The 15,939-nt window shown below is 41.6% G+C and overlaps 2 long non-coding RNA genes across 4 annotated transcripts in view; both read left to right on the top strand.

Moving 5' to 3' along the window:
• Nucleotides 1–140: 140 nt before the first annotated feature.
• Nucleotides 141–15,939, top strand: part of LOC103668205 — a 57,900-nt gene continuing 42,101 nt past the window's right edge. Inside the window, exon 1 of one of the 3 annotated variants that reach the window (XR_005835580.1) lies at nt 141–386. This is a non-coding gene — a long non-coding RNA (uncharacterized LOC103668205). The remainder of the gene's footprint in view (nt 387–15,939) is intronic. The other 2 variants (XR_005835578.1, XR_005835579.1) reach the window with 2 other exon arrangements.
• LOC121103412 lies at nt 393–15,314 on the top strand. The gene is made up of 2 exons (XR_005835586.1): nt 393–854; nt 14,917–15,314. It is a non-coding gene; the product is annotated as an uncharacterized LOC121103412 (long non-coding RNA).

The raw sequence follows: 15,939 nt of genomic DNA on the forward strand, positions 1-15,939 counted from the left end.
GGGGGGGGGGCGCTGCCTGCCGGGCCAGCCAATTAGCGAACGCAGAAAGAGGCGGAATGTTCCGACAATCAGAGAGCGGTGAGACGTCACAGGGGCGGGGCCTGGGCGCGGCGGAGGCGGTGGCCCGCGCAGCAGGTCACGTGGGCTCCGGCGACCCGGAGGCCGAGCCTTCCTGCCGCAGGGCCAGGGCCGTGGCCGGGGGCGGAGGCGGAGGCGGAGGCGGGTGCTGCCCTTTGGCTGGGAGCGCGGCTGGCCCTTGGAAAGCGCACAACTCCCAACCCGTGCCGTGGGGCTCCCTCCCGCGAATGGGTCCCAGAGTGCAGAGCTGCTGGTTCCTCTGGTGGGCTGTGCAGAGCACGACGTGAGTCGCTCTGAAGACTGACCAGGTCAGGCCTTCCCGCGCTTCCCACGCCCCGCCCACCTCCCGTCTCTGTGCCCTGGATAATAATTCCCTGCGCGGGAACTGGCCCCATGTAGTGTGACCTCCGGGAGCACGGCGAATCCCCATCTTTGTACGCTTTTCAGGACGAGGAACGCGGAAGTTCTTTGGCTTTAGCATTTAAGGGAAGATTGCAGAATCAACCTTCCCGGGTCCTTCAGTTGACAATCGGGCATCCGGCACCTCCCCGTCCTGATACGCCCTTTGCTCCTCGCTTGACCTCACTCCGGTGTCCCCTCCTTCCCACGCCATTTTCTCTCCCTCCATTAACTGCTCTACATTGCAAAGGGAGAGGAAAGGGGCTCTCTTATTTGGCCTTGAATTTCCCTTGCCAGGATCCTTTTGAGTCCTCTGTTTCAGGGACTTTTCAAACTTTGAATCAAGACCCACTGTGAGAAATAGTTGACAACTCCAGGTGTGTGTGTGTGTGTGTGTGTTTGCGGGCGCGCCTGTGCGCATATATTTATTTTATATTTAGTACATACATTTATACATAAATATGTTTTTATGCATATTTACATTTTTGAAAAATGTTTCCAAAACAATTTATCTTTCCATGCTATGCGTTTTGCATTGTCTTATTCTATTTGCATATCATTTTATCAACTGAGTAAAGGAGGCAAAACTGAAAAAGAACAAAGGCCTTTATTTGGGGTCTCAGAATTGCAACTGAGGTGCACAGATTCCGGAGAAATCAGAAAAGGGTCTTGGTCACGTANGGAAAGCAAGGGGTTTTGATGAGCAAGAAGGAAGGGGTGATTACATGATTTAGATAAAGAAGTGAAAAAAACTGCTCCTTTGGTGCTAACCAGTGGAGCCACTTCTGATTACTATCTTATTGATTATTTTATTGGTGCCATCAAACAAACCTGTCTCTGGTATGTATTAATTCACTTGATCGTAGGATCTGAATGCCAGTTCCTCTGCTCAAACTTTATGACCAACTGTTTGTAAAACAATTGCTGCTCCTGGCCCAGTTCAAGAGTTCATGTGTTGGAAAGAAAAATGGAGCTTCAGAATGGAGAATCTTATGTCCAGAAATTTTATACAATTCCCCTTTGATCAAGATTTTTTTTAGAAAAATATCAGACATCAGTATTATTCCCTGGTAACCAGAGTTCAATGTTCTGTTCTGGACCTTAAGAGAGAGGTCTGCTCCATATCTCAGGAACTAGTCTTTTGAAAATAGGTCAATTCAGTTAAACAGTTGTGTCTCATTTCAGGAGGTGGTCTTTCAAGGGGGTTCCAAAAATTAGGCCCATATTGTGCAAGTAATCAGGTAATTAAAAAGAGGCATCTCTATGGAAATAAAAGAAAAACAAAGGAAACAAGCGTTATTGGTTGGAGCAAATTATAAACCCAGTGTGGTCCTGAGTGCTACCAGTGAGAAGATTTCTAGATTGTTAGGCTCACAGCATCTTCAGAGAGTAAGAGTAGGCAGTGGCAATCTGATAAATTTTCCTGGTTTGCAGTCTGAATATCTTTGGTGATCTTTCTGAGTGGCCCATACAGCAAAAGGCACGAAGATGGTCTAAACGTGGGCTGTTGTGGCAATTTCTCTGGTTTATCTCAAGTTGTCTAGCTTCAGTTTGCAGGGCTTCAGGAAAAACGGCAATTTTTTTTAAAAAAGACTTTATTTATTTATTTGGCAGAGAGGAAAGCACATGGTGGGGAGGGGCAGAGGGAGAAGCAGACTCCCCGCTGAGCAGGGAGCCCCATGCGAGGCTGGATCCCAGGACCCAGAGATCATGCAGACACTTAAGCGACTGAGCCACCCGGGTGTCCCCAAAACAGCAATTTTAGTTCTCAGTGATTCCAAGTCAAAAGAAGGAAAGAAAATTAGAAACCTTAGTTGGAGAGTCACAGCCAGATATATGAGGAAACCAGAATTCAGGATCCAGCCCAGTTTCATAGGGAAACAACAAACCCTCAATCAGAACTAGAATCTAACACCCGCACACATGTATTACTGAAATATATATATTTTTTCTCTTTTTCAAAAGAAAACCACAGGCCCAAAATGGTGTTACTTAGGCCAAGTTCCCAAACTGTAAACTAACACCTAATTTAATTTCAGTTTCAGTCTCCCCCAGAAATGTAATTTTTTTAAATTTAAATTCAATTAATTAACATATAATGTATTACTAGTTTCAGAGGTAGGGGTCAGTAATTCATCCATCTTATATAACACCCAGTGCTTATTATATCACCTGCCCTCCTTACTGTCCATCACCCAGTTACCCCCATCCCTCTACCCCCTTCCCTCCAGCAACCCTCAGTTTGTTTCCTATGATTAAGAGTCTCTTACCGTTTGTCTCCCTCTCGGATTTCGTCTTGTTTTGCTTTGTCCTCTCTTTCCCTATGATCCTCTGTTTTGTTTCTTAAATTCACATAAGAGCTCATATGATAATTGTCTTTGAGCGACTTATTTCACTTAGCAAAATACCCTCTAGTTCCATCTACCTCGTTGCAAATCCAGAAACGTAATCTTAACTGGTGAGTCAGGAATTTTCCTCATCAGCTCCAAAGAGTCTGTCACTTGGGGCCTCTCCATCCCCCAAAGGAAGATGAAGTAATCTGCATGATAAGACTCCCTGCTTCTTCCCCCGAAGGGAAAGTGACCTTGCCTGGAACAATCCTTTTCTTTTACTCATAACTTTCAGGCCCCACCCTCCTTCCTATAAGCCCCTTCCATTTTGTACAATTTCTCAAAGCTTCCCTCTATTTTCTAGATGGGATGCTGCTTGATTCACGATTCATTTAATAAAACCAATTAGATCTTCAGATTTATTCAGTTGGGTTTTGTTTTTTAACACTCCCTAAAATCACCCTCATTTCCACTTAAATTAGCCAAATGAATACTCATTTGTAAAGTAAGTCCAATTTCAACACCTTGGCCTGATTATTTTCAAAAGTGTAGCAAGAATAGTGATTGACTCCATAGCTTCTTTTAAATCAGCTTTCCTGAAACTTTTCATAAGGAATTTTAGATTGGACTTTCAACAGCATTCAAGCTAAGAAGCCAACCCAAATGGTTGCCATCCAACTTGTGTGTAATTAATCGCTATGGATTTGGGTGAATCCTCCCTTCTTGAGGTCTCCCAAATATCCTGAGGTTCCTGCGCCTGCCAGGAAGTGACATTCCTTACTCATCTGGTAAGGCTGCAGGGAATCCTGTAAGCAAGGTATCAGGCTTATTTTTCCAAGGGGCTTCATTGGCTCCATAAAACCAACCTTAGTTCCCTCAAGCTATTTGGTCATATCTGAGTGTATGCACTTCTCTCTCAAATATAACATTCCAGTCAAAGCCTTGGTAATATAACCAATGTTTGCAATGGTGTTCTGTTACAAGAAGAGCAGATTCTGAATAAATTTTGCAAATAACTATAATTGCCATTAAAATAAGTATATTCACCGAGAGTTTCTAAACTCTGGAGGGATCGGGTAGGGAGAAAAAGATAATTGTTTCATATTTGTTCACAAAGGCATATTTTATCAAATGTCTTTAAGTCATAAATAGCTTAAGAGAGAGTGTCCTTAAATCTGGAAGAGCAAACATTAGAAAACCAGCAATGTTTCAAACAAGAGTCATAAAAACTATGATCATCTTCCTCAGTTTATTCGGGCCCGGGTTATTAATTCTTGCTTTTTTTTTTTAAAGATTTTATTTATTTATTTGACAGAGAGACAGCCAGCGAGAGAGAGAGAGAGAGAGAGAGAGAAAGAGAGAGAGAGAGAGAACACAAGCAGGGGGAGTGGGAGAGGAAGAAGCAGGCTCCCAGTGGAGGAGCCTGATGTGGGGCTCGATCCCAGAATGCCGGGATCACGCCCTGAGCTGAAGGCAGACGCTTAAGGACTGCGCTACCCAGGCGCCCCAATTCTTGTTGCTTGAATCCAGGTTTCGCACTAGTTACAGAAATTCTTATCCAGTTCAGTTTTTTGATCTTAAGGTTATCAGAAACCTGTATTGTCAAAAGTCCTTTCCATGAATCTCCTTGAAGCTGAAACACATTTGCAAGAGCATCAAGTATAAAACAAGAACTGTAAATGACAAAAGACTCAAAATGGCCATGGTTCAAGATCCATGAGAGTTCATTACAATGCAATTGACAAAGAAATTTGGTTATTTCTGTGACACACAACACTTTAATAATTTGAATTACAAGTGATAACATTGTACCAGGACATATTAAAACTTTAAGAATTTCCTATTATTTCTAGAGCAGTTATATTAACAGCAATTCATCCATACAATATAACCTAAGAAGGTTTATCATCACTTACCTGACAGTGCTTTGGTAATTTGATAATTTATTCAAAAAGACTTCATTTAGAATTTGAATTGGGGGAAGTTTGTTAAAAATATCAGAAGTTTTTAAAACACATGCCTAAATAGGATCACAGATAATTACAAAACTTAATACTCTTTTATTTATTATCCAAGGTGACAATAAAAGATTCTAAAGGCAAATACAGAAGGTTACCTAGTTCTTAGCAAAACTTAGCTCTTTTAATATTGAGAAGATTCAGTTTCCTTAAGTAATCAAAGACCTGATAAAGACAAAACATCTTGAAACTTCAGTTTTCTTACCTAGAGTACATTAAAGACAAAAACCTTTGTTTATAATTTCTTATTTAGAGTGGACCAATAATCTAAGAACACTTTGTTGTTTTAACAGCGAGAGGAAACCAGTTCCAGTCTTGTACCAGTGTACCTTTGACAAAACTCATTCATTCCAGGGGCACCTGGCTGGTTCCGTCCGTAGAGGTAGAGCGTGCGACTCTCCATCTCAGGGGCCTGACAAGAACTCATTCTCTTTTTTTTATAATAAGTTTTCATTATGTTATGTTAGTCACCATACAGTACATCCTTAGTTTTTGATGTAGTGTTCCATGATTCATTGTTTGCGTGTAACACCCAGTGCACCATGTGATATGTGCCCTCCTTAATACCCATCACTGGCCTATCCCAGTCCCCCACCGCCATCCCCTCTGAAGCCCTCAGTTTGTTTCCCGGAGTCCATAGTCTCTCGTGGTTCATTCCCCCTTCTGTTTACCCCCCTTTCTTCTTCCCTTTCTTCTACCGATCTTCCTACTTCTTACGTTCCATAAATGAGTGAAACCAAAAAATTGTCTTTCTCTGCTTCACTTATTTCACTTAGCATAATCTCCTCCAGTCCCATCCATGTTGCTGCAAATGTTGGGTAATTGTTCTTTCTGATGGCTGAGTAATATTCCATTGTATAATGAAAAGAATTCATTCATTCCAACTGTAGTCCTGACCATGCATACAATTTTTTTCAAAGATTCCCTTTTCACAAACTTTCTACAATGTTCAGATTTTGTGTATGTTTTCCCTCTTTAAATAACCAGCCTTGCTTTAGGACAAAACTTTCTTTTCCCTCAACAAAAAGCACATCTCCATTTCTCATATCTTTTCTTACCAAACACATAACATCCTACTTTCTTGGTATATGAAAGTGTTTCCTTATTATTTCTAGTAGCTTGAATTATATTTAGTAGAATTCTTAACTTTTAGGAACCTTATTTTTCTTTTTTAAATGATCTCTACACCCAACATGGGGCTCAAACACATGATCCCAAGATCAAGAGTCACATGCTCTACCAATTGAGCCAGCCAGACACCCCAGGAAACCTTAATTTCTTTTCTTCTTCTTCTTCTTTTTTTTTTAGAGTGTGTGCGAGTGAGGGGTGGGCAGAGGGTGGAGGTCAGAGGGAGAGGAGAGAGAGAGAATCTTAAGTAGGTTCCACACCCAGTGCAGAACCGGACACGGGGCTCGATCTCACAACCCTGAGATCATGACCTGAGCCGAAATCAAGAGTCAGACACTTAACTGAGCCACCCAGGTGCCCTTGGAAACCTTAATTTCTTTTTTTAAAATATTTTATTTATTTGTCAGAGAAATAGAGCACAAGCGGGGGGGGGGGGGGAGGCAGAGGGAGAAGTAGGCTCCCCACTGAGCAAGGAGCCCAATATGGGACTGGATGCCAGGACCCTGGGATCACATGACCTGAGACGAAGGCAGACGCTTAACTGACTGAGCCACCCAGGCATCCCTGGAAACCTTAATTTCTAATGAAAACTAAGAAGTAAGCAATTATGAACTGCTATACTAGCATTCTATTTCTTTTAAGATTTTATTTATTTATTTATTTTTAAGTAATCTCCACCCCCAATGTGGAGCTCGAACCCATGACCCTGAGATCAAGAGTTGAATGCTCTACCAACTGATCCAGCCAGGTGCCCCCCTTTTTTTCCTTTTACGATTTTATTTTTAAGCAGTCTCTACACCCAGCATGAGACTTGAAATCACAACCCCGAGATCAAGAATTGCACGCTCCACTGACTGGGCCAGCCAGGCACCCCTATTCCAGCATTCTTTAGACTGGCAAATTTATGAATACATTTCATCATTTTTAGAAACATATGCCTTCTTATGGTAAATTTCTCAGAATGGCACAAAACATGTTTACCAGTAGACCTAAATATCTTCAGTTCCTATAATATGAAGTCAAAAGTAAATAAGCTTATGTTTTAGTAATTAAAGTTTCAGTATTTTATCTGATTTGGAAATGATCTAGATATTTAAAGACTATCTATCACGTAATTTAACTTAACAAAACTAGGGTTTTAAGTTACCAAAAAGGATTTGGGGAAACTATTTAAGTAGACATAAATATTGCTGAAAAGTTCATTTACAAACTTTTATTTTACTTACATCTATTTAATTCACTTGTTCTTAACAATTATGTTTGGATTAGTCATGAAAACTTCACAAGACACTAAACAGCTAGCCGTCACCTTTAAGTTATATTCCTTGCTGACAAATTCTGCAACAGAGATAACATGAGCTAATTTGACTTCTAGCAAACCTAGGTAGAATAAAAGTTTTATATTTAATACTGGCAACTCTAAAAACATGCCTGTTTTAATTAAACCAACCAACTTCAATTAGCTTTTATATATTAAGGATTAATCTTAGATCACATGAATTTGAAAGAAATCTCTGAGAATTTAATTTATATAAGCACTAATTTTCTTTAAGCCAATTAAGCAGAGCTCTTTTATAAATTAATTTTGGCAATACCATTCAGAGGTGGTAAATGCCACACATGTATGACGCCTATGATCATAAAGACAGACACAAATGGTGACCTTAAAGCTACTGTTTTAAATTTTTTAGCCATGAGGGGTACCTGGCTGGCTCAGTCAGAAGAGTGTGGGATTCCTGATCTTGGGGGTGTGAGTTTGAGCCCCACATTGGGGGTAGAGGTTACTTACACATAAAATCTTAAAAAAAATAGAATAAATTTTTTAGTCATGAGACAAGTAGGATAATCAGAACTCACTAGTTTATAAAAGGACAATTGGATCCAAAGTGTTTTTCCGGCAGATGGAATCAGTTGTTTCCCTGCTCAGAGAGCTAAAACTTTTTCTACCAGTATTTGTGGAGAAGGCACTTACCGTTTGTATCTATTCTTGACAAGTAACGTTTTGGAAGCTAGGGGCTAGATTTTGGGCAAGAGTGCTTCTAGAGCCATTTGTAATTTTAAAAAACTCCCCCAGGCCTCCCTCCAAGTTTTAGGAATAGAGGCTGATCTACATAGGAGTTCCCAGAGACATTACAAGACTTTTGAGATAAATAGTGGATATTTTGGGATTGGTGAAAAGGACAGGTTGAAGGATTGTTGGTTGTTTCTGGGGCTTTATTTCTAGTTTTGGAAAGATTTGCAGGATAAAAACAGTAGCTTTTAATCCCTCAAGGAATTGGGTTGCAACTTAAATGAGATCATAGGTTGATCTACCCATCTGGCTACACTTTCCTCAGTTTGTTTCTTTCCCTCTGGGTATATAATTACAATTTTAACTTAGGGGAGATGCCTTAAAAAAAATTCCTGTCAGGTGCTGAATATCAGCCTCTAATCTGGCCAACTTTTGACTACAGAGCTACCTTTGAAAAATTCTTGCCAGTTTTCAGCTGGGACAAACAGTAAGCATTTCCGACAGTATTAAATAACTACCCTTTGGGTGTAAGACGTTCCCAACGAGGGTGCAAAGATACTACCTTCCCAAGACCCAGAGTCACTCCCAAAGATAGCCGAAAGAAAGAAGTGGCAACCTGCATGTCGCAGAAAGGCAGACAAAATGAGTGGAGTCTGAAGGTAACGGCTATTTCTCTTGAGCTCACGGGGTCTCCATTGCCTTCAGCTCAGAATAGTTCACATGCTGAAGTGGCCCGCCCTGGGGAGACGTGCTCTGAGCCCCCTCGGCCCCCTTCAGTCTTAAAGAAGTTTCACAGTCCAGAAGCTAAGTTGAATTTTCTCTGTGCGGTTCTGCTATTTCCAAAAACCTTTGCCCCTTCTGAGGGAGGGAGATGTGTGCCTGATACATCTCCAGAAAATTGAAGCCTAACAGGAGAATAGGGTCTGTAGGGATGAGAAGGATTTGATAAGTGTCTTGTAAGGGCCCCAGCTGAAAAGGGCCAGGTAAGAATTTCAAAACTGTCATGAGGTATGAGACACTTCCACCACTTACAGTGTTTCTGCATTCCGAGGAAGGGGGAAAGGAAGGTTGGTGGGGCTTGACACTGACAGTGTTGCTCTCATGTCTATAGGGTGAAGGGGAGAGGGAGATACAGACTTCCAGGTAGGAAATGAATAAATCGCGGGAATAAAAGGCACAGCATAGGGAATGCAGTCAGTGGTAGTGTAACAGAGTTTCATGGTGACAGGTGGTAGCTACGCGTGTGGTGAGCATAGCCTCACGTATAAACTTGTTGAGTCACTATGTTGGACACCTGAAACTAATGTAACGTCGTGTGTCAACTTCACTCAAAAAAAAAAAAAAAGAAAGAAAAGAAAAGAGAGACCTCATCTCACCCCATTCCCTATAACATCTATTTCCCCTAAGGTATTGGGTAGAAGTAAGATCCCTTTTTGTCCTCGGAGCTGCCCTATTCTGTTACGTGAGCACATTCGTTCCCCTCATTGTTCATGTCCTTAGAGGAGAAAGTGCTCTTGGGCTGTTTGAGCCAACTCTGTCTTTTAAGTAATAAAGGTGCAATTAAATTTTTTTTGAAAAGGGTTTTCACAATTAATTTTGTCAATACCAAAGTATTGTTAAAAAGTTTTCTCTTAACCTATCATAATAATCAAAAACCAGATTCATTTGGCCATTGAGTACACTGCTGATTTGCTTCTCCAATCTATAGTCTTTTGAAAAATCTTAGGGATAGTTTTATGTAAATCTTTAGCTAGCTTAAAAACTTAAAACCTATAGCTATAACTTTTCACTAAGAAAAATCATCAAAAGGCTTTGTCCAGCCTACTTTTCCCATTCATCCCCCTATATTCCACTCACTTATAAGCATGTGTGTAAGTTGATAAAGGTCAGAATTTCCAGGTTTATAGGTCTGAATAACTAAAAGGAATTCCTTAGCGAGTCCTAGAGGGTCTTCAAGGGCATTAGGAAGGTCCTTGGTAGCAGCTCACAATCCTGCCTTGGTCCAAGGAGTATAAACGACTGATGAAGTCTTAGAACCTCCTTCATTAGGTTTAAGTTTAGAAGGAGTTTGGATGACTGGAGGGTCCAGAGGAACCTCTAGGTTGATATTACAGAATGGAAGTTCTGTAAAACTAGGATATACAGGACAGCCTGGGTGGTGCAGTTGGGTAACTGTCTGACTCTTGGTTTTGGCTCAGGTCATGATCTCGGGGCCCTGAAATGGAGCCTCACATCGAGCCCTGTGTCAGGCTCCGTGCTCCGTGGGGAGTCTGCCTGAGATTCTTTTTCTCTGCCTCTCCCACTCATGCTCGCTCGCTCTCTCAAAATCAATCAATCAATCTTTAAGAAAATCCTTGGCTATACAGGTGAAGAGCAGGAGGGAGAAGGTCGAGGAAGAGCAACAGCTGCAGCAGTTTCTCATAAGTTTTTTTGGTTTAGATCATCTCTGAGGGAGGTCAGAGTCGGCTTTAGAAAGTTTAGTTATTTTTGTGTAAGGAAGCAAGTTCAGAATGATTTACTTTCTCAGAGGTCCCCAAATACTAAGTGAACTATGCTTCCTACTCAAGATGCTTGGTTCTCTTTTCTTTTTCCAATTGTGCATGCAAATAAACTAATTTTGGAATCTCAAAAGATCCCCGGAGTGGCCACCCTAACGACAAGTAAGATTGATCCAACAAGACAGAAACTTACAAGAAATGGACCCATAACATACACCCCGCTGGAGTGCCAGGTAGGGATTGCTCTCCAGCAATTTTCCAAACCAAAGATCCCACTGAGTATTCGCCAGACAGAAGAGAGTAACTGTAGTTCAGACAGACAGACAGACAGACAGACAAAAGCCCACATGGGAAAGACACCCCAAACCTGGGCCTGAGCCTCAACCAAAAAGAGGAAGTTTGGTGGGGGTGGTGCTCCTGGCTGGCTTAACCAGTAGAGCATGTGACTCTTGATCTTGGGGTTGTGAGTTTGAGCCCCACATTGGGCATAGAGCTTGCTTAATACAAATTATGAAAACAGTGAGGCTTAGAACTAAGAGAACTCACCAGCAGAACCCCGAGCCGCCTGCTCAGGCAGGTACCATGTTTGAATCCAGAGTCAGAGCGGTGCATTGCTTCGGATCCCATGCTGTTCTGACACCATTTATGTCAACTGAGAAAAGGAGGCAAAACTGAAAAAGAAGACAGGCCTTTGTGATCTCAGAATTGCAGTTTGGGTGCACAGATTCCAGAGGAGTGGGAAAAGTGTCCTGCTCATGTGGGGAAAGCAAGGGGTTTTTATGAGAAAGAAGCAAGCTGTAATTTACATGAATTAGACAAAGAAAAAAAAAAACCCTGCTAATTTGGTGCTGACTGGTAGAGCTGCTCCTAATTACTATAGTATTGATTCTTTTATTGATGCTGTCAAACACACTTGCCCCTGGTATGTATTAATTCACTTTACTGGCCTCATATAATCCGAATGCCACTTGTTCTGTTGAAATTTTATGAGCAATTGCTTGTAAAAGAATTGACACCTCTGGTCCAGTTCGATAGTTCCTTAGTTGGACAGAAAAATGGAGCTTTAAAAGAGAGTCTCTTGTGTCCAGAAATTTTATACAATTCCCCAATTTTTAAAAGATGCTGATTGAGGGGCGCCTAGGTGGCTCAGTAGGTTAAATGTCTGCTTTCGGCTCAGGTCATGATCCCAGGGTCCTGGGATCGAGCTCCATGTCAGGCTCCCTGCTCAGAGAGGAGCCTGCTTCTCCCTCTCCCTCTGCTGCTCCCCCTGCTTGTGCTCTCTCTCTCTCTCTCTCTCATTCTCTCTCTGGCAAATAAATAAATAAAATCTTAAAAAAAAAGATGCTGATTGAAAATCACTAATTATGTAAACCAGCATGCTGTCTGTCAATTTCAAAAGCACTCTACTATTGTCATGCTCTCATTTCCTTCCATCCTTTCCCCTAATCTCCCAGGGTTCTGGAACATCATTTCTATTTTTTCTCCTCTAGCCCTTACTCTACACCACACTCTCTTGTCCATCCTGTGTTTATAGTTTAACCACCCTCACTCTGGAAGGAAATTTTCCTGTACTCTGTGTAGGTATCAGATTCTAGTGTTCCCCATGAGGCCTGCTTATAGAAATGCTGGACTTAAGAACTACTAATAAACTGGCCTGCTTAGGAGAAGAGGGCAGATGAATCAGTATTTCTGAATTTCCTGGAAGAAGACACAGACAGGCATTCCGGCAAATGTAAAGGAAGTAAGGTAACTTGCCTCTAAACACCATGAAAGGCATTAATAAATGATACAGATAAGGATTTCCTTGATTCTAGCAGGCAGTAAAAAGAAAGCCACCAAACCTACCACATCGATCCATTTAAAAACAAAAAAGTGACCGACCGTGTTCCAACTCTCACACGTTTTTTGACTCTCAGATTCCAAGAGGACAGCCAAATTATTTACCGGTATAGTGGGATTAGAATTCAAACATTTCAGAATAAGTGGGGTTAGATGTACATGAGAGATTCTTAAATATATTGATCCTGTGATTCCCACAACAGTCTTTTCCACATCCCAATTCCTTTCACCAAAACAAAACTGAGAGACCAAAAAATGATTTAAAGTTTCAGGAGTCACACGCATCTAAGCTCCCTCTTGGAGATCAGGGAAGGGCAAAGGCAAGGGTCTTAAACAGAAGAGTCTAGCTCGCCTTATCTAATCTCCACACCTTAAATATTTACTCTGAACCTCCTAGTCCTATTTCCTCTTATCCAGTTAGAATTACTCCCATCTGTCTGCTCTTTCTCAACCCTTCAAACACTAGCTACAGTCTGAAAATTCAAATTTATATAAATGTAAAAATCAACCTATAGATACTCCGATTTCCTTTTTCATACTATTACTGAGGCAGAGTTGGAAGTAACAATGGGGCACGTGAGGCCCAGAGAGCCCAAGTGACTTGCCTGAGACCAGCCAGCCTTCTGTGGCAGAACCAGGACTAGAATTTCCAGCTCCTGACATCAGGCCTATTGCCCTTTTAGAACACTCTGAGGGAAGGGATGTCAGGAAAATAAATAAAAAGGACCAGGATGCTGGTCCGCCTTGCTGACCCCACCACCCATTCCAGGTCTTAAAGTAAAACAGTGGAGGAAACACTGGATTGGAAAGCTAAGGATCTTGGTCTGATCTTGGCCTTGCCATTCAACACTTGATCATCCTGACCTTGAGTAACTAATTTTCTTCCCTGGCTTCCTTTTGCTCATCTGTCAAATACGGCAAATGTTGTTGCTGTGGATGGGAGGGTGGGTGAACGCACTCTACGAGCGGCATGGTTAATCCTGAAAGTCAAGATGCTTTTTCACTAGCAAGTCTGTTTCCACGGAAGAAACCCAGAGGCGGACACTGAGGCACTTCAGGCAAACGATTTAAGTAGCTTGAGTTGTCTCAAGTTCATTGTGATGATTTCTGACTGTAGAGCAAGAAATCAAAGTCAGCTCCCACCGGAGAGTCTCTGGGTGTTTCAATGATTCCTCCTCTACTGTTTCCTGTTGTTAATTTATATAAGCAGAAAGACGACATTTCCGTCGAGAATCTTTTTTTTTTTTTTGGTGGAGGGGGACGTCCAGTAATGCTTCTTCGTCTTGCCATATTTGCCCTATTTTTTCTAGTCTGTTTGGAAAGCTAGCCTTTCCTTATCTCTTCTTGCTATTCTAGCAACGAATACTTGAATAGGGGTTGACATGGGTATGGAAAGGCATAAGAGGGAAAGTGATGGAAAGAATTACAATAAATAGCTCAGACACTCCTTTATTTTATAGGTCTGGGATGATGTAGGCAGACGTAAGAGGTGATTTGCCCAGGACAGTAGAGGGAGTTAAAGGCAGATTAAGAATGTAAACATACTTGATTAAGAAAGCCAAATTAGGAGCTTTCCTCTCCCCCCACGCAAACTAGAAAATCCACTCGCATGCATGTTAATAATGTCTGTGTAGCTACCTAAAATTATGCATCACTCTATGCAATGTTGCAACTGTAATAGAATTAGGATATGGCAAAGATTTGCTAATTCTACCCATATCAGAACCACCTATAGGACTTGTTAAAACCTGGGTTGCTGGACCCTAACCCCAGAATTTCTGATACAGTAGGTGAGGTCTGATAATTTGCATTTCTAACAAATTCCCAGGTAATGCTGATACTGCAGATACAGAGACCACACTTTGGGAACCAGGGCACTATGGGTATGCCAGAGTCTCCATTGTTCTAGGATTCAACAAAACTGTGTTAAGAGAAATCTGTCTTTTATCTTGTGTTAGTCCCCTTTTCTCCCAAATCTTAGTTCTTTGCTCACAAATAATACTTAAAAATAGTGGTAGAAAAAGCCTTAAGGCAGAGGTTCTCAACCATTAGTCTGTCCGAGTCATGTAAGGTGCTTGTTAGAGATGCAGATTCCTGCCACCTTCTCCCTACCCTGACCCCTCAGAATGCAATGACCTAGGCTCTTTGATGCCAGGGATTTTGTCCTGATCATTGTTTTAGCACTAGGGTGTGGGTGTTCTATAAGGGACTGTTGAATGAGTGAATGAATCCACCAATCAATGGAATCATACCTTCTGGTAATAACGTCATTGTGCTGCACCCTCCCACATTTCTTTCATTGTTTTAAGGGTTTACTGTAGGCTTTGCTGCTAGATACAAAATAAACACATACAACTGTCACAAGTAGGCAGTACACACAGAGTCTCAGCTGTAAAAACCATTTCAAAATATAAACTTGTTCTTTGGAATACATTGTGTCAAAGTCTGCCCATATTAATAGCATTGTTATAAAACAGTAACATTTCCTTTGATAAGCAAGAAAAACCCATCTATGATCTTCTACACATTTCCATTTCCTTGCAACAATTCCCATCTCTATCCGGTCTAGGCTTAACCCCCCATATCCATCACAAGTCACTTGTATTCCTTCACAGGTGCAGACGACACTGGGCTTGGGCCATGTGACTTGTATGGCCAACAGGACATCAGCAAACATGATGCAGAGACTTGATAAGCATTGGCACAAAAGTGAGCCTTTCCTTCTTGGAACGCAGCTGCCATGCTTTAAGAAAGCCAATCGAACCTGCCAGCAGATGAGAAACCATGTGGAGAACTATGAACTCTAGCTGACCAACACCAACTTCCAGAAATGTGAATGAAACTATCTTGGAAATTTCAGCCCCAGTACAGCTCCCAGCTGATTGCAGCTACTGAATGAGCGACCCAGTAGAATGGGTGACCTTAGTCAATATCACCTAGGACAGAAAAACCACCCAGCTGAGCCCAGCTAGTACACAGAATCATGACAGATAATACACGGTTATTCTCTTTAGCCACTTGGTTTTGGAGTTGTTTGTCATGAAGCAGCAGATAAATGACACATGAGTACACGTTGGTGTGACCTCTCTTCCTCACAGAATATAATGTTTGGTCATATTTGGTTAAAACCAAGACACTGGGTCTTTTGGAAAGATCAAAATATGAATATCCAGAAATTTTCTCATTTTCCAAACATGTTTGGAAAACTCGCATTGATGCAAGTTGACAGGTATTCAATTTGTACCCCTGTTCCTGATAGGGTTCTGAGGCAGGGGGGATGCTGGGAATGCCCTGAGGTCTTGCTTGTTTCCGTGAAGGGCAAGGTGATGCGTAAGTCAGACCACTGTCACTTGGTTCTTTTTATTTTCTTCCTTCAGCATCCATTTTCCTTTCCAGTCGCACATTCCTCTTGTTTTTTTCATGCTTTCTCTTTTGTGTGCCTGTTTGCCTTTCCCTTTTTATGTGCCCACCTTCGAGTCTCTAATGGCTAACAGAAGAGAGACAGACATACGTTCCTTTTTATAGTTTGCCTTTTGCCACTGTATATAGAGATGTAACAAATATGGAAACCAACAAAATTGAAGCCAAAGTACCCACAATTATGTTCACGATTATGTTTAAGTACGTTCGTGATTATA

Source organism: Ursus maritimus, assembly GCF_017311325.1.
Source record: "Ursus maritimus isolate PB19 chromosome X unlocalized genomic scaffold, ASM1731132v1 scaffold_X1, whole genome shotgun sequence".
Lineage (NCBI taxonomy): Eukaryota > Metazoa > Chordata > Mammalia > Carnivora > Ursidae > Ursus > Ursus maritimus.